This window comes from Crocuta crocuta, unplaced genomic scaffold, assembly GCF_008692635.1.
Source record: "Crocuta crocuta isolate KB4526 unplaced genomic scaffold, BGI_CrCroc_1.0 scaffold223, whole genome shotgun sequence".
In the NCBI taxonomy this organism is placed as follows: Eukaryota; Metazoa; Chordata; class Mammalia; order Carnivora; family Hyaenidae; genus Crocuta; species Crocuta crocuta.
The window spans coordinates 1,624,820-1,648,250 of record NW_027529426.1 but is presented as its reverse complement, the minus strand read 5'-3'; the positions used below and the strand labels follow the sequence as shown (position 1 = coordinate 1,648,250).

Below are 23,431 nucleotides of genomic sequence, written 5' to 3'. Positions count from 1 at the left end.
ATATCTGTAGAATGAATGGATGAGAATTCTTTGTCTTTAGAGGATGTGTCTGTTTAGCTCAGCTGTTATTAGCTATAAAATTGGGGAGAATAAATAGATGTTCCTTCAGTTCACACTGATAGAGCAGGAAGTCAAGAATGGATTCACTTTGGCAGGTCTGTGTCCTCCCGATGCTGAGCAGTGCTATGCAGCTGGGAGTCTGCCCCTAATAACCCTCCTGCTGAAGCCCTGGTCGAGGTTGCTATACACTTCACTACTCAGGCTTGGAGAAACATACCTTGGATTAGGGTGTAGGAGGGGATGGATTTGCAACTGAGGCAAATCTCCAAAAGGAGAGGCTGAGGTTTCCCAAAAGATGGGTTGAGATTCATGGGGAAGTATGAAGGAGGTACTTTAATAAGGGTGTGCAAATATAAGGGTAGAAATTCCTCTAGAAGGATTTAACTTGTTACCCTCTGTATGTGGCACCTGAAACCTCTTAGCTGTCTGTTATGCAATTGTTCTCCTTCAACTTGGAAGAGAGAGTATTAATATTAAGACATTTTTCTTAAGGAAGATATGCTAAAGGATCACTGCACATGTTCTTGTATTAAGGAATAATGAATCATATATGTAGATTTGTTATCAGCAGTTCTCTCTTGACATTTCCTAATATCTATATATAATGAGAGACTTGTTCCTTTGTTTGAGGCCTAATGGAATTTCACCTGGCCAAGATCTAATGGAGCTTTTTCTGGAATAAAGTCCTAATGGGATTAGGCCTTAGGGAAGGAAAGTTCATTGTGGGCCTCTCAATTTTTGCCTTGGGAAAGATTCGGGGTGGGGAGAGAGAGAGAAGGAGGAGAGAAAGAGAGGCAGAGGGAGAAATTGAGAAAAGGAGAGAGAGAGGGAGATGGAGCAAACTTTTCAGAAAGTGGAGATAAATCTTAATACCTTCTTTGTGCCATGTCACAGATACATAATTTCATTTTTTCCTTGTGACAATATTATGGTGTCAACAGGATTATTGTTTCATTTCTACAGATAGGTAAACAGACTAGTCAAGAAATTAAGTTCCCCAAAGTCACATAGACAGGAAGTATGGAAACAGTCCCCTACATTTAGTCTTGTACTTCTCAAGTACACCTTTAGAAAGAATTAGAACGAAAGATTGTTGGGAACTCAGTTGTAACATGAGGAGTTCTCCTTTTCTTCCTCTTTGTCTCAGCATATTTCTGACACAGTAGACTGCTCTGAATGAGCTTCTGGGTGAGAATGAAGGGTTGAGGGGGCTCAAAAGAGGTGGGAGGGAGGGACTTAGTACATTTGTGTTTCATATTCTTTCTGATACAGAGAATACAAAATCTGTTTTGGTTTAAGAAAAATCTTCCATAAGAAAAGTCCCTTTCTTAAAAGAAAAGATAGTGAGTGAATCAATATGAAGAATATCTTCCTAACCTAATAATATCAACAATGATTAAGACGCAGTATGGCTAATGCATTGGTGGGTAATCAAGAGTGAATATTGCATAAGTCAGGGTAATGATCACCATTCTTGAATTTCAAGAAGGAGAGGACAGAACTTTCTTAGGAAGCATGGAAACATTGGCTCAACGGATTTGCCCCATTGCGTGCTGTTTTTGTAGTCAGAGAACACTCTGTGTAAAGGAAATGTGGGATTGGGGAAATATGTTAACCCAGACTTTTCTTTATTACTGGGTAAAAATAAGAGAGAAAGCATGACAGGAATAATTTTTGGAAGAAAGGTTTGTACAGGAAGAAACAATTAGCAATGTCTATTACTAATCAGCTAATTGCTGATATTTCCAATTTTCCTCCCCTCCTCAGATTTATGAAAGAGTTTGTTTTCCTACCCTTCCATTTGTCTGGTGGAACAGTGGGACTAGTTCTAGCCAAAAGGTTGGAAATAAAAATGATATGCGTCCCTTCTGGGGAAAGGAGTTAAATGTTGACGTGTTATTTTCCATCTTTCTCCTAGCATGGTAAACCAAGAAGCATCACGTTGAGATGGAGAAACCCAAGACTGAAGCCTGGAATGGTGAGCCACTACATGGGGGACAGATGTCCTAAAGAAGCCGCCTGGACCTGCAGTGAATTTAGTGTGACCAAACTTTTGTTGTGTTAATGCCTGAAAATTTAGGGGGATGTTTATTACCACAGCCCATTCTGGCCTGTTCTGACTAATATCCTGGTAGGTAGATACCCACACATGTGCGCGTGCATCAAAAAGAATGTAATAAACCGGCTCTTGGTTCTATTTCTAATTATATCTTCTAATTCCCACAAAGTACATAGAGGATGGGGCGTTAGCGATGACTCCTGTCCTCTCCCTTCTGCCACCAGCTCCTCACCTGGGGTACTGGGAACCTTGGCTCTCAGGGCCACCTCTTGTGCTTGCTTCTCAGGTGGTCATTGCTCATACCCAAACTACTTGTCCTAACTCCCTTCCATCCCTCCCTCCCGGGGTCTGGAAGCTTCCCCTTCCCAGCCTCTGGTATGCATTTCAATCATTCCATTTGTTCTGAACGTAGGGTTCAAGGTATTTAGGATTCTTGTGTAAGGATCATCTTTAGGGCAGTGAGAATTTTCTCCTGTCAAGCAGGGATTCATAGAGTCATGAGGCTTAAAGAATCCAGTGCTCTGGATTGTGTGTGCATTGGTCTGTCTGTGTCTCAGGTGTTTTTGTGTGTGGGGAGAGGTCGCAAGAGGAGAGAAACAGATCACCCTTCCCGCCACACTAAGAGACAAGAAAATGAAGCTTATCTCTGGTAGAATTCTGTGATCCGCAGTAAATGCCAATAATGATGACGCCTGACTTTTCATTTATATGGTCTTATTTTGTTTCTGCCCTAACCTGAATGTGGTGTCAAGGGAACTATTAATGGCTGCTATTCAGTGACATGTGACTTGGTATTTATATATTACCTGCCTACTTCATAAAGTGCTAATGAATGTTTGCAAAGCTCTTTGAAATCCTCTGGTGAAAGGTGCAACGTTAAGTGAAAAATATTATTATTATTATTAGAAGGTAATAGACAGCTTTGACTGATTGGTCATAAGAATAACTGACATAGCATTAAAAGAAGTGCCAGAAATCATCCAGACGGTTCCAGCTCCTTCGGCCCCATCAGCCTCCATATTACATATATTACACTGTTTCTCTGACACCCATTCTAATAACTGTATAATTCACACATTAAATCACCACTTCCAAGGAAAGGTTGAGCTCACTCACAGCTCTATTGATGGTGACACTGAGAGGGTATTAAATGTTGGAAGGTCTAAAATGGAGGAGAAGCGCTCTTAGGTGGAGAGGCCAGATCTAGCCACTGAATGGCCACCATGTTTAAGAGGATATGAGAAGGGAATGCATCAGAAGCACCTTGGAAGTGGAGAGGAAACTTTAAAATAGATGTCAGTTTGAAAAGCCAGGAAAACAATCAAAATCTGAAGTGAGATAGCCAGCACGTGGCCATATTCTTTATTGCATGCCTTCTCTGGTTTGAAAAATAGTGATAGCACAAACAGGTTTTGGTTTCCTAATTCCTTTAGCTTGGAGTTGTTTAATATTTCTGTCTTCAGTGCAAAGTTCAGTCTCAGTTAGGGTTGGCAGGTTAGGTCCAATCTTGCTAACTCTGGTTGGATGGCAGTAGCCCCCTAAGTGTGGTATTAAGAGTCATGCAGACACATTTGAACTTGGAAGGAAAGAGTGCTATGATCCCTTAGCAATGTCTCTGCCTAGGGAGAGGGAGAGAAAGAATGGCACGTATGTGGGCAAGACCTGACCAGCAGCAAAGATGGCCAAAAAGGACAGCATGGACTTAGTTCAAGGTTGCTTTTATTCTGACTTCTAACCAAAGCTATTATAAAGTAGTCTAGGGGATGTCCCTTGGTCACCCATCTCTGGAGGCCAGAGGAGCTTGTGTTCCTGGTCCCATAGGACTGTAATAATCTATGTCCCCTGGGAAGGGGCTCCTACCCCTGTCTAACACCCTGATTTTTCTGAGTTCTGCTAGGTAGCACCCCTATATTGCCTGGCTTTGGTTGCCAGTAGGGCTCATGCTTGTGAATTCTACGACTATAACCAGCAGACAAACAGTTCTTCTTCTTTTTTTTTAATGCTTATTTAGTTATTTATTTGAGAGAGAAAGAGAGGAGGAGGAGGAGGAGGCGGCGGTGGCAGCGCAGAGAGAGGGGAACAGAGAATCCCAAGCAGGCTCCATGATGTCAGTGCAGACTTTGATCATGGGGCTTGAACTCATGAACTATAAGATCATGATCTGAGCTAAAGCCAAGAGTTGGATGCTTAACTGACTGAGCCACCCAGACACCCCAACAGAGAAACAGTTCTTTAACATTTATCACCCCTAGAGCACAGCAAGGGGCCACAAGCCCAGGAACTGGGTTTGTCTGTGGTGGAAGCCTATTAGCTGATCATCATGAGTGTGGCCCGAGGGCTGGGAATTCTGATTAGGCACGCATCTTGGGATGGACAGTAATTCTTTCCTGAGACCTCACAGGGCAGGTGCTATCTTCATGCTCACCCTCTGCTGCACTCCAGAGTGCCCACGTCTCCTAGACGGAGTGTTCCATGATTCTGGTGCCCTGCTTTGTGTGTCTGGAGCCCCAGTTTTTGCAGCTGTCACCCAGGGGATGCCCCTGATTGCCTGGCTCTGGTGGTCAGGGAGGCTTGCATTCTTGGGCCCCAAGAGACTGTAACAATCAGAGAGACAGTTCTTGGCAGACTGTCATCCCTGGGCACTGCACAGACAGCAGACTGGGATACATTCCCCAGTCTTTCTGTAAAGGAGGCTTGTTTTAGAGTTTTGGCCTGAGGGGTGACTCAGGTTTAGGGAATATTTAGTACCCTGTGGAAATGCTCTTAAGAAACATGGGCTGAAGGAGCATCTGGGTGGCTCAGCTGTTAAGTGTCCGATTTTGGCTTGGGTCATGATCTCGTGGTTCGTGAGTTTGAGCCCTGCATTGGACTCTGTGCTGATAGCTTGGAGCTGGGAGCCTGCTGCAGATTCTGTGTCTTCCTCTCTCCCTGCCACTCCCACACTCATGCTCTGTCTGTCTATCTTTTTTTCTCTCAAAAATAAATAAACATTTAAAACATTAAAAAAAAAAAAGAAACATGGGCCATGGATGCCATCTCGGTGCTCTTCCTGTGATCTGTTCCAACTCACCAGTATCACCCAGGAAAGGGCTTATGTACTCATCTTGATTTTTGTGGCTGACACTCAGGGGACACCTCCAGGTCCCTGGCTCTGGCGGCCAGTTGGGCTTACATTTGCAGTCCTATAGGAGTGTATACATTTGCACACTTTAAAAACTGATGCCCGAGGGTCTGGCTTTAGTCATCATGAATCTAAATGCTGACATCCTCCCCTTTGGGACATGACAGGTTTTGGCACATCCTCAACTACTGGGAGCTATTGAAAATATAATAGGCTGCTTGCTTGGACAAGCACAGAGGTTTGAGAGAAAACTAAGCTGAGGCAGGGTTGAACAAGCGTCATCTCCTACACAAAGCTACTCTTCCAAGACTGGGAGAGGTGATTGTTTTAATCTTCCATAAAGAAACCAACAGAGAGCCAAGCAAAATGAAGAAACAGAGGAATATGTTCCAAATGAAAGAACAAGATAAAGCCTCAAGGGGGGAAAAGTTAATGAAATAGAGATACACAGTTCATGTAATAAAGAGCTCAAAGCGGGGNAAATAAATAAAAATTAAAAAAATTAAAAAAATTAAAAAAAAAAGAGCTCAAAGTAATGGTCATAAAGATGCTGATCAAACTGGAGAGTAGAAAGGATGAACACAGTGAGAACTTCATCAAAGAGATGTGAAATATAAGGTAATACCAAATAAAAGAAGTCACAGAGCTGAAGAATATAATAATGGAAGTGAAAAATACACTACAGGGGCCCAACTGCAGACCAGATGAAACAGAAGAAAGAATCCATCAACTCAAAGATGCAGTGGACTCAACCAATCAGAGCAACAAAAAGCTAAAAGGATGAGAAAAGGTGAAAATAGCTTAAGGGACATATGGGACATCAGATGGACGAACATTCCCATCACAGGGCTCCCAGGAGAAGGAAGAGGGAGAGAGGCACAAATCTCATTTGAAGAAATAATGGCTGAAAACTTCCATACCCTGGGGAAGGAAACAGACATTCAGATCCAAGAATCCCAGAGAGTTTGAAATAAGATGGATGCTAAGAAACCCACAGGAAGACACATAATTAAAATGTCAAAAGTTACAGACAATGAGAGAATCTTAAAAGCAGCCAGAGAAAAACAACTTGTTATATACAAGGGAATCCCTGTAAGGCTAACAATAGAGTTTTCAGCAGAAATTTTTCAGGCCATAAGAGAGTGGCATGATATATTCAATGTGCTAAAAGAAAGAAAAAAAAAACCCTTCCTGCCAAGAATCTACTACCTAGCAAAGTTATCACTCAAAAGTGAGGAAGAGATGAAGAGTTTCCCAGACAAGCAAAAGCCAAAGGACTTCATCACCACTAAACTGACCTTACAAGAGATGTTAAAGGGACTCCTTTAAGCTGAAAAATGAGAGTTCTAATTAGTAACAAGTAAAAGAATAAATCCCACTGGAACAGTAAATATAGTAAAGGTAGCAGATTAATCTTTTCTAAAGTAGTATGAAGGTTAAAAAATAGTAAAAATAACTATAATTGTAATAATTAGTTAAGGGATACACAAGATAAAAAGATGCAAAACACTGGGGGCAGATTATAATGTTGAGCTTTACGATGGAATCAAACTTGTTATCAACATAAAATAGACTTTTGTAGGTTGTTGTATATAAGCCTTATGGTAACCACAAAGGAAAAGCGTATAGAAAAGATGTTTTGCTCTTGGATGTCTCCTCTTCCTTCTAAGAACTCAGCTTCTCTAAGGTGCTGGGAGAGCAGAAAAAAGGACAGACAGACCTCTTCCTGCCATCCTGGGCAAGTTCTCATCCTGCCCTTGGTTGACTGTGAGTGTTCCTCTTGCACAGTGTCCGGATAGAAGTGATGTGGATGGTGGTCAGTCATCAGTGTCCACTGGCCTGAGACTCACTCCCAGGTAGTTCCCTGAGCCTTAGCAGGTCCTTTCAAGATACAGCTGCATCTTTCAGGGGACCCTGCACTGGTGCATTCCACTGCATTTCTCCGATGCATGCACCTCAATGGCCTTCATGCTCTGACAGTCTCCATCTCTACTCCCAGAGGTAACTCTTCAGCAGTGCAAGATCCATCTTGCACACCTTCTTCTCGAACTCAAGAGAGTGTCTCTGCTTCCTTTACCCTGGCAGTCTCATGCCTGCTTCTCCTGCCCTGTCACATCGCTTTTTCATAATTATCTTTTACATGATCACAGCACTGGGGACAAGTCAGCAAGTCTCCTAGCTAAGCAGTCGTAACTGGCGAGTGAAAGGCTGGCCCCTTCTTCCTTCAGGATGTCCTTTCATGACTAGTGAGTCTCTTGAGGACCCTGTTAGGATGAGTGGAGGGAACAGTCTCAAACACTTCACTCCCCCTAATGCCACCTCCCCACTCTTAATCCCCATTTTATACTGACGGGGGTGATGCAAAGGAAGGTAGGACTAATCCAAAGATAATTCTTGGCAATTCTTGTAAGCCCTGGAGGGAGGAGACTATCCCTAAATAATAGCACATTTACAATATGGTGTATTGGGCCTTAGCTGCAATTCTAGAACATTAAGAAAAGTTCTAGTATATTTTTGCATAGACTTCAGATGAGCATTCCAACTCTTTATAGCCAAACCGTGCTTACCTTTAAACTAACAGAGTATAAGATAAGAAGTAAAATAAGAGGCAAAAGGTAGATAAAGAATAAAATGAAGCTAATTTAAGGTATAAAGCAAAATATTTAGTACAAATATCATAAACTCATTTTAATAATAATTTTTATAGTAGCTTACTGTGTGTCATGCACTATTCTAAATTTACACATATCATCTCATTTAGTCTTTGCAACAATGATAGGAGATAAATTCTTTTATTATTATCTCTTCATAGATGAGAGAATGGAGGCATGGAGACTTGATCTGTACTTAGACACAAAAGAGTGCATCAGGAGCAAATATATTAAAAAGATATTGAGTCGATTTTTATAATTAGCATTCCATGTCGCTAATTATAAAAACAGTGGTTAGGCCACTATAGCAAAATCTAGAAATTTGAGGTGTTAGCATCATATCCATCCTTTCAAGAGGCAGTGCAAGTGTGGTTGTTAAGAGTGTAGATTTCAGAACCCAATTATATGAGTTCAAATTTTAGCTCTCCTTTTACTTGCTTGGTAGCCATTTAGAACTGGTGTCCCTGTGCCTCAGTTTCCAATAAGTGGTATTTAGCCTAAAGGGGTTGTTGGCAGAATTAAGAGAGTTGGTATGTCTAGAGCTGCACTGTCAAACAGAAGTAGCACATGAGCCGTATATTTAATCTAAAATTTTCTAGTAGCCCCATTAAAAAAGAAAGGAAACGGGAGCAGGTGAAATTAATTGTAATAATATATTCTACTTAACCCAATATATACCCCAAATATTATCATTTCAATGTGTAATTAATACAAAATTACTAATGAGATATTTTAGATTATTTTTTTTATCTGGCTCTTTGGAATCTGTATTTCATACTTACAGCACAATTCAGTTTGGACTAGTCTCATTCAATGTGCTTCTAGCCATGAGCACTTGGTGGCTACTGTGTCCAATAGTACTGCTATAGAGTGCTTAGAACGAACGGTATCAAGGGCATGGAAGCTGTCAAAGTTTATACATTCTTTTACCTTCCAAATGTTTTTCCGATGGATCACTTTTCTCATTCTCTACTGACACGCATAAGACCAATTTATCATCGTTTTTGCCAGGAAAGATGGATTAGCCTCCCAACTTGGCCTCCCTGTATTCACGAAGCTACCTGTACTTCATACTGAAGTTCAAGACATCCTTTCAAAACACGTATCTGACCATATCCCCGCTCCATTGCCCCTGAACCATCTCTCTACCACCTTTCTGCCCCTCTGCTTCAGCCACTCACCTTTTTCGGTTCCTTGGACTGTCCAGTTCCTTGCTGAGTCCTCGGATGTGCACCCCCATTTGTACTCCTCCTCGTACTTCCTCCCTCTTTTGTATGTTTTGAGAATCACTTTCTAGTAGCTTCCAGTCTCTATCAGATGACTTTATTAAGATGCAGGCATAGAATCATGTTCTTTTTCCAATGCCCTTTTCTCTGTTTGTAATTTTGTTTTCATTAGTGCAATAAATTAATTAACCTGTCTACTGCCCCAAGTAGACCATGAATACTTTCCGGGCAGGCACTGCATCAGTTTCTGGTCACCATTTTGTCCCTTACATCTAGTCCAATGCCTGGCACCTTGTGGGCTCTTGTGAATGTTTAAACAAACTATTGAAATAAGTAGATATGTAAATATCGCCCTACAGGACCCTACAAAAACAAAATCAAGGGAATTTCAAACAAGGAAGAAGACGACACAAGGTCGGACTTTAGTTTAATTTAAATTCTTAAGGATAAGAACAGAGGGATTCTAGAGTTGAATAACACACCGTGTAATAAGATTCAGAAAACTTCACAAACGTGGAAATATCAACATTTAGACTAACATAAGACAAAGACATGATCAGACTATGTCCTTAATCACCCTGAGTATATAAAATAAGCCTATAAATAAGAGGTTAAAAGGAAATGGGGAACAGGAAGGAATATTGTGAGCCAGGTTTTACTTCTCTTATGCCTGAAAAGAGAAGTATGTGTTGAACGTGGGGGAATATTGGTGGTAAAGGAAGGATGGGGCCTGCGTACCCAGATTTAGTCTATACTGTTTTCTCTGCAAGCAGTTGAAATATCATGGAAATTCCAGTATCTCAGCAAATAGTCATTAATGAAGTTGGTCAGTGAGTCAACAAGTATTTTTATTGTCCATAAGCTGTGTGCTGGGAATATTGCGGAAAGCAGGGCAGCTTGGTCTCTGTTTCTTTAGGTTTAGGGATGACATCAGTTTCTTCCTTTCTTCGTTTTCAGTTCTATGTCACCTGAGCCCAGACCTGAGAACTAGGTTAGGATTACAGTACGGTGTCCAGGCATATAAATAAGTGGCAGTAAAGGTGGTTCAGTGAATCTCACCCATAAGGTAAGTAACTCACCCTTGCCATCTACCTGTTAGGGGATGGCGGAGAAATTGAGTTGAAGAGTTCTCCAATATTGCTCCCCTCTGGAAAGATGATGACCATTCCTCTCTAAGAAAACATGAAAAATAGATGACACTGTCTACTTACTACCGACATGAAGTTTCTGGTCCCATAAATTGAGTGGAGCGAGAATACTAGAGAGAGGAGCAGGTTGGAGATGGGAGGATGCAGAGAGAACAGGTGTCTCCATTTTGGCTGAGCTAATAATGCCCCTATAATAAGTTCATCACAAAATCTCAGTGGCTTAACCCAACACGGTTTTACCTCCTGTTCATACAATGTTGTGTGTTCGGTGGCTCTCTAGAGTAGTTTGCCTCCAAGCAGTGAAAGAAGTCCAGTCACTTCCATCTTGTGACTCTGTTGTCTCATCCTGACTTCCAGATTTCCAGGGGACTTCTAGATTGCCAGGGCAGTAGAAGGGAAATCCAGCATCCACTGCCTCAGTTTGGAAGTGACATATGTCACTTTTGTTCACAGTCCATTGTGCAGCACAGAGCTAGTCCCGTGATGTTCCCTAACCGCAAAGGCGTCTATGATGTGTTATCTTCTGTGTACCCAGGAAAGAGGACAACTGGATGCTAGTGAACATTAGGAATGTCCATACATACTTGATGTACTTAAAGTGTCTCTGAAATTTCCAAGTGGAAATATGCCATAGGCAGTTAGATACATGGGCCTGGAACTGCAAACCTTGGACTTGACTGTGCATAAGAATCATCTGGAGGAGACTGTTAAAAATTAAGATTCTTGGGCCCTGCTCTCCTACACTACTTTGGTAGGTCTGGAGTTAGTCTATGGAATCTGAACTTTTAGTCTCTGCAGAGACCATAATTTGATAAACACTGGTATATAACTTTAAAGGTTCAGCAGCATAGGGATGGTACTTGGCTGCCTTTGGGGGAGATGAGATCACCTATGGAAAGAATTGAGGAGGGTAGGTGGTAAAAAAGAGAAAAGGTCCAGCCTAAAACCCCAAGAAATTACAAAGGGAGAGACCGTTTTGAAAAGGGGGGATGGGGGTACCCATTTATGGCAAGTGCTACTGGGAGATGGAATGGGATGAGGGCTGAAAGGGTTCCTTGTGTTTAGTGACAAGGGGCTGGAGCTGGAGGTCAACACCAGGTCTGTGTTTGTTGAAGAGCGAGCGGGAATAGAGAAATAGTGTGGACCACTTTTTGAGGAAGATGGGCTGCAAAAGGCAGGAGAGAGGGTGGCAGCTGAAATGAGTGGGTGGGATCAAGGGGATACATATATATACAGATGAGACTCGGCCATGACCAAATGCTAATAGGAGGGAGCTAATAGTGACACTGGGTTAACTTGACCAAAGAGGAGATGGGAGATCTTCACTAGATTTTCTGAGAGGATGGGAGGGATGGAGCACTGAAGAATGGGTGGGAGAGACTTGCTTTAGCTTGGCAGAGGGAACGCTCCTTTGGAACAGAAAGGAGAGAGGAAAAGATGGATGTCAGCTTTGGGCAATTGATGTACTGTTGTCCTTGTCTGAGCCCTGACATTCTGCTCTGATTGGTCTTCTGTATAGCCTGGGCTTCAGGCTTTTAAACGGACTCTCCCAGCTGATTCTAATGTACCGCTAAGACTTCTGTTTTCACTGGAAAACAGAAACAGGCATATTTATTAAGGTTCTTGTAGATTCTTAGGTCACGGCTTAGACAGCACTTTCCTACAGAAGGCTTCCAGGACAGCTTTTAATCTAGGACCTTGGATGTATGTTCCCATGGCAGTGTACTTCTTACTCCCTTCTTTCACTTTTAATTTCTTATTTAGTGCAGGTCTTCACTAGATCATAAGCATGTAGCAGTGGCTCCCATCTTCCCTTTTTACTGCTGAATCCCCAGCTGACAGAGTAGATATTCCACATTTTCTGAACAAACGCATCAGTCAGACCGCGATGTGGCAGGAGAGGGTTCAGGTTGAAGGAACACTGGTGAACTGTACAGCTGTGCACAGGGGCTCCGATGGTGTCCTGCCACGGCTGTGTGGGAACGGCATGCATGCTGGTACCTCTGGATGGAGAACTCACGCAAACAGCATTAATGTCAAAGCCCTTGTAATTGTAGCTGCCACACAAAGTTGACTGCAGTATAAGGTGGTAACAATATTGAGCATTTCTTGTATAACCAAGCATAGTCACATTGTCTGTGGTTTAAAGCTGTTTGAAGTTCGAACTTATTTAATTATAAAATTCTGGTTTGTTTCCAGATGAGTACAGGGACTAGAAAAGAGCCTTTACGTGACACTATTCAAAAGAATAGATCTCCTTAAGGAAGCATTGCAATCCACTTGTAAGTTTTTGTACCTTCATCTGGAAGATAAATTTGGCTTTTAGCAAGACATCTGTTATTTCTTTTCCTTCATTCTATAATAGTTTAGTCATATGTGAACTCATAGTATATATGAATGAGGAGCTCATAGTATAGAAAATGAGGAATCAGGGCTGCACCAGTGTGGACGCTCGCTGCTCTCCGCGCCCGGCCCAGCTTCTTTCAAAATGTCTACTGTTCACGAAATTCTCTGCAAGCTCAGCCTGGAGGGTGATCACTCCACGCCCCCAAGCGCATATGGGTCGGTCAAAGCATACACCAATTTTGATGCTGAGCGTGATGCACTGAACATTGAGACAGCCATCAAGACCAAAGGTGTGGATGAGGTCACCATCGTCAACATTCTGACCAACCGCAGCAATGAACAGAGACAGGATATTGCCTTTGCCTACCAGAGAAGGACCAAAAAGGAACTTGCATCAGCACTGAAGTCAGCCTTGTCCGGCCACCTGGAGACTGTGATTTTGGGCCTCTTGAAAACACCTGCTCAGTATGATGCTTCTGAGCTGAAAGCCTCCATGAAGGGGCTAGGGACTGATGAGGACTTCCTCATTGAGATCATCTGCTCAAGGACCAACCAAGAGCTTCAGGAAATTAACAGAGTCTACAAGGAAATGTACAAGACCGATCTGGAGAAGGACATCATTTCTGACACATCTGGTGACTTCCGCAAGCTGATGGTTGCCCTTGCAAAGGATAGAAGAGCAGAGGATGGCTCCGTCATTGATTATGAACTGATTGACCAAGATGCCCGGGATCTCTATGATGCCGGAGTGAAGAGGAAAGGAACTGATGTGCCGAAGTGGATCAACATCATGACTGAGCGGAGCGTGTGTCACCTCCAGAAAGTGTTTGATAGGTACAAGAGCTACAGCCCTTATGACATGCTGGAGAGCATCAAGAAGGAGGTCAAAGGAGACCTGGAAAATGCTTTCCTGAACCTGGTCCAGTGCATTCAGAACAAGCCCTGTATTTTGCTGACCGGCTGTATGACTCCATGAAGGGCAAGGGGACTCGCTATAAAGTCCTGATTAGAATCATGGTCTCTCGCAGTGAAGTGGACATGTTGAAAATTAGGTCTGAATTCAAGAGGAAGTACGGCAAGTCCCTGTACTACTGCATCCAGCAAGACACGAAGGGCGACTACCAGAAAGCGCTGCTGTACCTGTGTGGTGGGGATGACTGAGCCCACGACAGCATGAGCGCCAGGATCGGTGTTCCTTTGTTTCCAGCTAACAGTTCTAGAAAATAGCTTGTGACTAACAGTCCCCTTATGCCCATCCCTGCGAGGATGACGTTAGCATTGCCCCTTCCCCATCTTTATTTCAGTTGCCTAAGCATTGCCTGCTTCTCATGTCTAGTCTCTTTAGCCAAAGAAATGAACATTCCAAGGAGTTGGAAGTGAAGTCTATGATGTGAAACACTTTGCCTCTTGTGTACACTGTGTCATAAACAGATGAATAAACTGAATTTTTACTTTATAAAAAAAAAAAGAAAATGAGGAATCAGAAAACCATGGATCCAACAACCCTTTTTTAGACGGGTTTTCCCTAATCATTGCTCACCCCCATAAAACTTTATTTTATTATTTATTTATTATGTTTTTTAAGTTATTCCTAGAGCTGATAGACATAAAATGTTCTATTAGTTTCAGGTATACAACCTGGTGATCTGATGGGGTATCTGTTCTTTTATCAGCCTTCATCCTGTTGAGTATAACCACAGACATATCCCTGTATCATGGTTACAATGTGGTTGGTACGTGTGCTGCTGGGTCATAATTATATATAACCCAGGAGTTTGCAAACTTTGTCTGTAAATATCATATGTTTTGTGGGATGTACAGTCTCTGTAGCAGCCACTCAACTCCACTGTTGTAGACCCCAAAGCAGCCACAGACAACGTGTATACAAATGAGCATGGCTATCATATTGCTTTGCTGTGTAATAAATTATCACAAACTTAGTGGCTTAAAACAATACCCATTTAGTGACACCTGGGTGGCTCAGTTGGTTGTGTGTCCAACTCTTGATTTTGGCTCAGGTCACGATCCTAGGGTTGTGGGATTGAGCCCCATATTGGGCTCTACACTGAGTGTGGAGCCTGCTTAAGATTCTCTCTCTCTCTCTCTCTCTCTCAAAAAATAAATAAACAAATGAAATAAAATAAAAAACATTTAAAGATCCAGAACACATATATTAACTTGCAGTTTCTATAGGTCAGGAGTCAGCATAACTGGGTTCTCTGCTTAGGCTACAATCAAGGTGTTATAAGCCTCATCTGAGGCTTGGGATCTTCTTCTAAGTTCAAGTGCTTGTTGGCAGAGTGCATTTCCTTGCAGCTAACTCACAGCAGCGTGCTAAGGATAGATGAGCTATCTCATCTTACTCATCTCAGCAGGAGACTGGGGAGAGTCCTAAGCCATCTTTTAAGGGCTCACCTGATTAGGTCAGGCCCACCCAAGGTAGCCTTCCTTTGGTTATCTCACACTGAACTGATTTAAGGACTTAATTACATCTGCAAAACCACTTCAGCTTTGCTATCCAAGATGACACGATCATGGGAGTGACACCTCATCATATTCACAGGTCCCACCTTGGGGGGAGGAGAGATTACCCATGGCATGTATACTCAGGAGTTGGGAATGTTCAGGGCTATCTTAGAATTCTGTCTGCCACATCTGTGTTCAAATAAAATAGCAGAGTTACACTGAAATGTGAATATCAGATATTTTTTCCCCTGTCACAAAAATAGTATTCTTCTCTTGATTGTTTTTTCAACCTTTTAAAAATGTAAAAATCATTCTGGTGGGCTGGAAAAAATAAACAACAGGTACTGGCTGGCCTTGGCCTGTGGCCTGTACTTTGTTATCCCCTGATATAATCTGTGGAATGGAGTAAGGGAGCTCTTATGGCTTAGGGAGAGATGGTTCCCAGAACCAGATGCTAGATCCAGATGTTATGGTTTTGCAATATGGGGAGCAGTGCTGGGGTTCAAGGGTGGAGGACACTAAATCCCTCCTGCAGAGGTGCTTCCTGTGGCCTGCCAGGGTCTAACATAAGAGCAGAGCCACGGCCCCAATTGTTTCTCCCCCATGAGGACATGGGAATCTGAGAAACTGCTCAAAACAGGCCATCCCTTGCCTGTTCCCTCCCTGTGCTTTGTGAAGATGTGCTCTTTGTGCTTATTGATGCAAACTGTAGCTTCCTTGCATTTATCTGTTCAAGTGCTTGTTTTCTTCAAGACTTCAATGGAATCCTCTGTGGGGCTATTGCAACTTCACATAGTCAATCAAAGATCAGCTTGCTCTTTAGTTTTACTGAAAATATAATTCTGCTGAAATGGAATTTATGGCAAAAAAAAAAAAAACCCAACAAAAAACCAAGCATTGCTTTTCATATCACAAGGCACAATCATAGTTTTAGATATGTGGATTGTACGTCTAGGCTAATTTTCATATTGTTTAAAACTAAATTTTCATCTGCACAAACAAAAGATAAACAACTGTGAAAAACATCCTTGTTCCGGAAGCTCAAGATAACTATAATAGTATTGTGTGATCTTATTTTATTTTTAATGTATTTATTTAAATTCAAGTTAGTTAACATACAGTGTAGTATTGGTTTCAGGAGTAGAGCCCTGTGATTCATCACTTACATACAACACCCAGTGCTCATTCCATGTGCCCTCCTTGATGCCCATCACCCATTTAGCCCATCCCTCACCCTCTTCCCCTCTAGCAACCCTCAGTTTGTTCTCTGTATTTGAGTCTCTTATGGTTTGCCTTCCTCTCTGTTTTTATCTTATTTCCTTTCCTTACCCTATGTTTATCTATTTGGTTTCTTAAATTCCACATAGGAGTGAAATCATATGAATCTTGTCTTTCTCTGACTGACTTATTTCAATTAGCATAATACACTGTAGTTCCATCCACATTGTTGCAAATGGCAAGATTTCATTCTTTTTGATTGCCGAGTAGTATCCTATTGTATATATACATACCACATCTTCTTTGTCCACTCGCCAGTCAGTGGATACTTGGGCTCTTCCCATACTTTGGCTATTGTTGATAGCACTGCTATAAACATTGGGGTGCCTGTGCCCCTTCAAATCAGCATTTTTGTATTCTTTGGATTAATACCTAGTAATGCAATTGCTGAGTCATGGGGTAGTTCTATTTCTAAATTTTTGAGAAACCTCCATATTGTTTTTCAGAGTGGCTGCACCAGTTTACATTCCCATCAACAGTGCAGAAGGATTCCTCTTTCTCATTTTCTCCAACATCTGTGGTTACCTGAGTTGTTAATTTTAGCCATTCTGACAGGTATGGGTTGGGATCTCATTGTGATTTTGATTTGTAGTTTTCTGATAATGAGTGATGTTGTCCATCTTGTCATGTGTCTGTTAGCCATGTGGATGTCTTCTTTTGAAAAGTGTCTATTCATGTCATCTGCCCATTTCTTTACTGGATTATTTGCTTTTTGGGTGTTGAGTTTGGTAAGTTCTTTATGGATTTTAGATACAAACTCTTTATCTGATATGTCATTTACAAATATCTTCTCCCATTTAAGTTTTGCTGATTGTTTCCTTCCCTGTGCAGAAGCTCTTTATCTTGATGAGGTCCCAGGAGTTCATTTTTGTTTTTATTTCCCTTTCCTCTAGAGACACATCAAGTAAGAAGGTGCTGCAGCCAAGGTCAAAGAGGTTGCTATCTGTTTTCTCCTGTAAGATTTTGATGGTTTCCTATCTCACATTTAGGTCTTTCATCATTTTGAATTTATTTTTATGTATGGTGTAAGAAAAGTGGTCTAAGTTTATTCTTCTGCATGTTACTGTCCAGTTTTCCGAGCACCATTTGCTGAAGATACTTTTTTCCATTGGATACTCTTTCCTGCTTTGTCAAAGATTATTTGGCCATACATTTGGGCCCATTTCTGGGTTCTCTCTATTCTGTTCCATTGATCTATGTGTGTGTTCTTGTGCCAGCATACTGTCTTGATTACATCTTTGTAATACAGCTTGAAGTCTGGGATTGTGATGCCTCCAGCTTTGCTTTTCTTTTTCAGGATTGCTTTGGCTATTTGGGATATTTGGTGTTTCTGTATAAATTTTAGGATTGATTGTTCTAGGTCTGTGAAGAATGCTAGTGTTATTTTGATAGGGAATGTGTAGAATATGTAGATTGCTTTGGGTGTTATAGAAATTTTAACAATATTTTTTCTTCCAATCCACGAGCATGAAATGTTTTTCCATTTATTTGTGTCTTCTTCAGTTTATTTTATAAGCTTTTTACAGTTTTCAGTGTATAGATCTTTAACCCCTCTGCTTATGTTTATTCCTATGTATCTTATGCTTTTCGGTGCAATTGTAAATAGGTTTGATTCCTTGATTTCTCTTTCTGCTGCCTCATTACTGATGTATAAAATGCAACCGATTTCTGTATGTTGATTTTACATCTTGCGACTTTGCTGAATTCATGGATCAGTTCTAGCAGTTTTTTTATGGAATTTTTGGGTTTTCCATGTAGAGTATCATGTCATCTGCAAAGAGTGAAAGTTTGACTTCTTTGCCAATTTGTATGCCTTTTATTTCTTTTTGTTGTCTGATTGTTGAGGCTAGGACTTCCATTACTATGTTGAGCAACAGTGGTGAGAGTGGACATCTCTGTTGTGTTCCTGACCTTAGGGAGAAAATTCTCGGTTTTTCTCCATTGAGGATCATATTAGCTGTGAACCTTTCAAATATGGCCTTTATGATGTTGAGGTATGGGTTCCTTCTATCCCTACTTTTGTGAGATTTTTTTTAAATCTAATAAGGATGCTGTATTTTGTCAGATGCTTTTTCTACATCTATTGAAAGGATTATATGGTTTTTATCCTTTCTTTTATTAATGTGGCATATCAAGTGGAACATTGGATCTTAGAATCATGATACACTTATTTAGACACAAATGTACTTAAATGTTTATGTGGTGCTTACTATGTGCCAGGCACTGTGCTAAGCACTATACAAAGATTAATTTGTTTAATCCTCATAGTAACTCTTCAAAGATGGTATTATTAATATCATTTTAAGCATACTGAGATGCAAAACACAGTAAGGTAACTTGACCAGTATCTCCTAACAAGTGGCTAATACAGGATTTGAACCCCACAGTTTTCCTTCCAGAGTTTGTTCTTTCAACCACTACCTGTACTACTTGTCCAGCATATAATAATAATTTAAAAATGTTTTCTGAATATGTGGATGTAACTCATGATGCACAACTAATTAATAAGATACTTTAATGAAATCAGTGAGAAAATTCATGAAAGGGACATCCTGCCAGGTGACTGAAGTGTCCAATTAAATGACCATCTTTCCTCTGGGTTCAGCGTCAGCAGCCTTGTTGATTCATTTGTCAGTGTCTCATGTGGTATTTCTTATGCCAGCTTGGAGGTTCTTTTCCAGTAATGGCAATATCAGAATCTTGGGAAGAATCAGTTACACGGCACACATGTGCAATGGTTATATTAATAATTCATCAGATTCATTCAATTGATGTAGAAGTTGTTATTGTAAAATTATTCAAAATTTGTTACATTTCTATAATACGAGTGAAGACATTGAAATAATTGTGTGATTTTATCAAAGACAAATTTGGTTCTATTCAAACATAAGATTTCTGATACAGATGCGTGTTCTCAGAAGAATACTAATAATGTTTCGATCATCATGTGGTTAGTTTTTATCAGCTGAAAAAGTTCCATTGTCAAGACATTTTCCAAAGACCCTAAATCAAAACAAGGCCATTGCAATTTTCCATGACACTTTTTTTTAAAATGGAGAGGCGAGTGTTTCTCCATGTGAATTTTTGCATTTTAATCAGAATTGAAGAACAGGATAAAAATGTGAATGGTTTCATTCTAAAAATAAAAAAATTTCAGAAGAAAATTGCTAATAATGTTAACTATTCATTGTGATGTGGATTTGGTGAAAGGGACAACGGGCTGGTAGAATTACCCACCTTGAGAAGGGATATATTAAAAAACCTTAAACAGTTTTGCTGTATTTTGTAAAAACCAACAAAAACTCGTTAAAAAGCCCTGAAATGGATTGTCTGAAGAAAGCATGGAATAATTTCTAGGATATTTTATCTTCTGTTGCTAGGAAGACTTTTCAAAATGGGATCCCTGAATTATTACCTCAATACTTGTTGGCTGAGTAGAAGCAGAAGAAAACAAAATTCTCCAGAAAGCTTTTCATGGAAAAACATATTACAGTTCCAAGAGTTTACACCACGTGGTTCATCAGTTCATTTTTGCTGACAACTTTTGGAGGATTATTAGAGTAATTGATATAAGATCTCTCTTGACAATCAAATGAATTGCTCATATTTTTAAAGAGATGTTGAAAAAAATAAAGAACAGTTTTTAACTTCACAAGTTGAATTCTACCAATGAGCACAAACTCCATCATCAGCTTCCACAGAGATGATGAAAATGACAAAACCTGTATTAATCCATTTGTAAATTTTTGCAGAATTTTATATTAATTCTTACCTATGTTTACTGTTGTTGGTTAAACATAGGACTCATAAAAATTTTTTTTCTAATTTTTGAGACTTTCTAAAAATAAATTCACAAAAGAAAAACACTGTCAGTACATGAATTTAGATTCGGGGGTCTGTCATTATGGTCACCGTATGAATGTTCTGGACTAGAAAGAGTCTTGTGAGCCAGCAAGAATGAAGCAAAAGAGTCACAGAGTAGATGTAAATGAGCAAAAGATGGAGTGTGAGTGATTTGAGGATTAATGGGGCCTCTTTTCTGTCCAAAAGGAAAACATGGCAGACATAAGATGATTCTTGATAAGGTAATAATCACTCACTATAATCAAACTGTAAGTACTTTAACCAGAACCGCTGAGCCCCAGGAAAGGGCTATTAGACATTGTTAAAGCAATTGACCGCTGTCATCATTATTTGTATGCCTGGAATTTCACATTCAGAACTGATCATACTATGTTATGAGGCCTGCTGAAATTCACAAATTTGGAGAGACAAATCGGCTGGACGATTACAAATCTGTGAGACTTGTCTGAAAAGAATTCAGACTTGTCTGAATGAACTGAACATTGACAGAGAGTAAAACATCATAATGCACATGCATTATCTAGGCACTCTGTGTTGGGATAAAGCTTATAAATCTGACATTAGGCATGAAGAAAGGAAACAAATAGTCTAAAAGATCTGGTAGTTAGTGTGTTGGAACAACCAAAGGTTTCTGGCTGGGAAGGTGAGACACGCTCCTTTTCCTGAATGGAAAGTTATGAAATGGCTCATTCATTTGTCCAACAAATATTTATTGAGTGTGTACTGTGTGCCAGGCACCATTCCAGGCATGACAGATACACTAGCGAACAAGCTTAGTCACAGGGCTGAGAGTCCAGCAAAGGCTCAGAGAATGAGATACTAATATTATGTGAAAGCTGGATTGACTATATATAGAAAAGCAGCATAAATTTTTATGAAGATGGGGTATCTAACTACGTTGTTACTATTAAATGTTACTGGATGGCATGTAAATACAGCCAGACTTCTAGTTAACATTTCTTTTGCATGGGAAGTTATATTTGACTAATACATGTTTTACCAGAGGATTGCATGGGCTTCTTTTTTAAATCTGTAATATTTAACTATTGCACGATCCCAGAATTCTGTTCATCTAGTTTTTAAAGAAAATTTAGGCCATTATAGGTGATCAACCAAATTAAAACTCACAAAAAAAAAAGTGGTTTTAGCATATATAGCCTGGGAGAATTCCAACTTTGAGGAAGACTCAAACTCCATATAGTTCCACTTTATATCTTCTTATAGTTAAAAGTATTTCCAAGGAATGCAAATTAAAAAATAATATTTCTAATGTACAGAATTCTAGAGGTTTGCATTATTTCTCAGATGGACCAGGAAAATATTCTCATAGTTTCCTGTAAAAGAATAGTCCTGAAAAGCAAATAATTCCGAGCACTTTACACAGTACTTGGCACATAGTAAGTACTCATTAAATATCTGCAGACATGAGCAGGCAAATTGGGTATGACAAGTTAGCATCATGATAATTAGATAGTAGGGGCAGTCCCGGTTTTGTGGAATCGGAAGCTTATGCAATTTTGGGAGCCCTCTTTAAAAAACAGAATTCAAAATCATACATATAAAATTAGGCATGAAAGTGAATCTGTATTTAGAATGAGAAAATAAATCACCACAAATTATAATACTTAAAAGGACAGACAATTGTAAAAAGGATTTCTTTTCACATGTTTTTGGCTTCTACCAGAATGTTTCATTTTGTCATACTTAATCAATAATCTGCAAAGATATCCAAAATGAATCCGAAATGAAAGCATACAAAGGAATACACATGCATTTATTTTTTAGAAGGCTTTCGTGTCTTCTGGAGCTACTTAATTATGTAATCAAATTACTCAGATTACATGTAGTGACTGAGGAACTTTGTCACTGGAATATTTGTTTTTCAGGCCATTTGCTGTGTTGATGACACATTTGCATGTCTTTATCTGGAGCTGCCAGACCATGGGGACAAGTCGTTTCAGATCTGGTAAGGTGTGACCCAGTGTCTACTGGGACGCATGAAACAGATGACTTCCCACACGGAGACACTCACTTGTTTGTACCACTGTAGGCTTGTATCCTATGGACACAGGGACTCTGTACATTCTATTTCCTGAGATCCCCATCAGAAGACAGGAAAATACATGGCATGTTTATGACTATATGTGCTGCATTACGGAGCACAATGCCGAACAGAATAGAGCCCTGTTTTGACAAGGCATTGTTGAGAACTGAAACCTCCACATAAATTCCACATGTTGGGTAATTGGAAGCATTTTCCACAGTCTAGCTATATTTTACATCGTGTTTTTCTGCTACTAGCCACAGTCTGCTAGTACTGGGTGCTCCAGAATATGTTTGTATCGCGGTTCTGTTCTTGGTCCAGGATTGTCACATCCTGACACTAGGTAAGTCGGCCCAGGGGGTCGGGGGTTGGATTGGAGAAAAGTCAAAGGGACTCATTTCAGGTACACCAGTTGACTCATCTGTTACTAGACTTGGGGCCAAGTACCAATGTTTGAGTTTCATAGTATTGAGGTAGCTGCCTGTGAGTGGCCCCAGCTTATTTATGACTAGCTCCCCTCCACAGACCTGCTCTCTGACCAAGAGAACTTTCCCAATGGGTTGGCGCCTAATATGAACTCTGATTTGCACAAATGTTGTAATAAAACGCATGCTTCCCATCCTTTCTGTGTGTAGCTTATCAATAAAGGGAAATCCGACCTTATATGGTGGCTTGGTGATGAAGGCAACCTGTCAGCAGGGATTGTATTTATGACCTTGATTCAGACTTGTGCAAAAGAAGGAAGTTGTTGGGGTGTCTGGGTGGCTTAGTTGGTTAGGCGCCTGACTCTTGGTATCTGCTCAGGTCATGATCTCACAGTTTGTGGGGTTGGGCCCCAAGTTGGACTCTGTGCTGACACTGTGGAGCCTGCTTGGGATCCTCTCTCTGCCCCTCCTCTGCTCATGCTCTCTCTCTCTCTCTCTCTCTAGTAAACAAATAAATAAACTTTAAAAAAGAGAGAGAGAAGGAAGTTGTCAGGAGGACTCTCCTCCTAAAATATTACTCCCTGGCACTACTGTCGTGCTCTGGATCCTTTGGCCCAGACCTGCCAGTTCTCTTCCTATTCCTCCTGCCCATTCCTCCAGCCCTGACTGGGGTCCTGTTCCATCCCGAATGCACGGCCTGGAGAGCTGCTGCCCTCCTGCCCAGAGGCTTTGCTCCACTGGAT

General features: G+C 40.6%; 1 pseudogene; it reads left to right on the top strand.

Moving 5' to 3' along the window:
• Positions 1-12,704: 12,704 nt before the first annotated feature.
• Positions 12,705-13,997, top strand: LOC144227300 (annexin A2 pseudogene; annotated as a pseudogene).
• Positions 13,998-23,431: the final 9,434 nt, after the last annotated feature.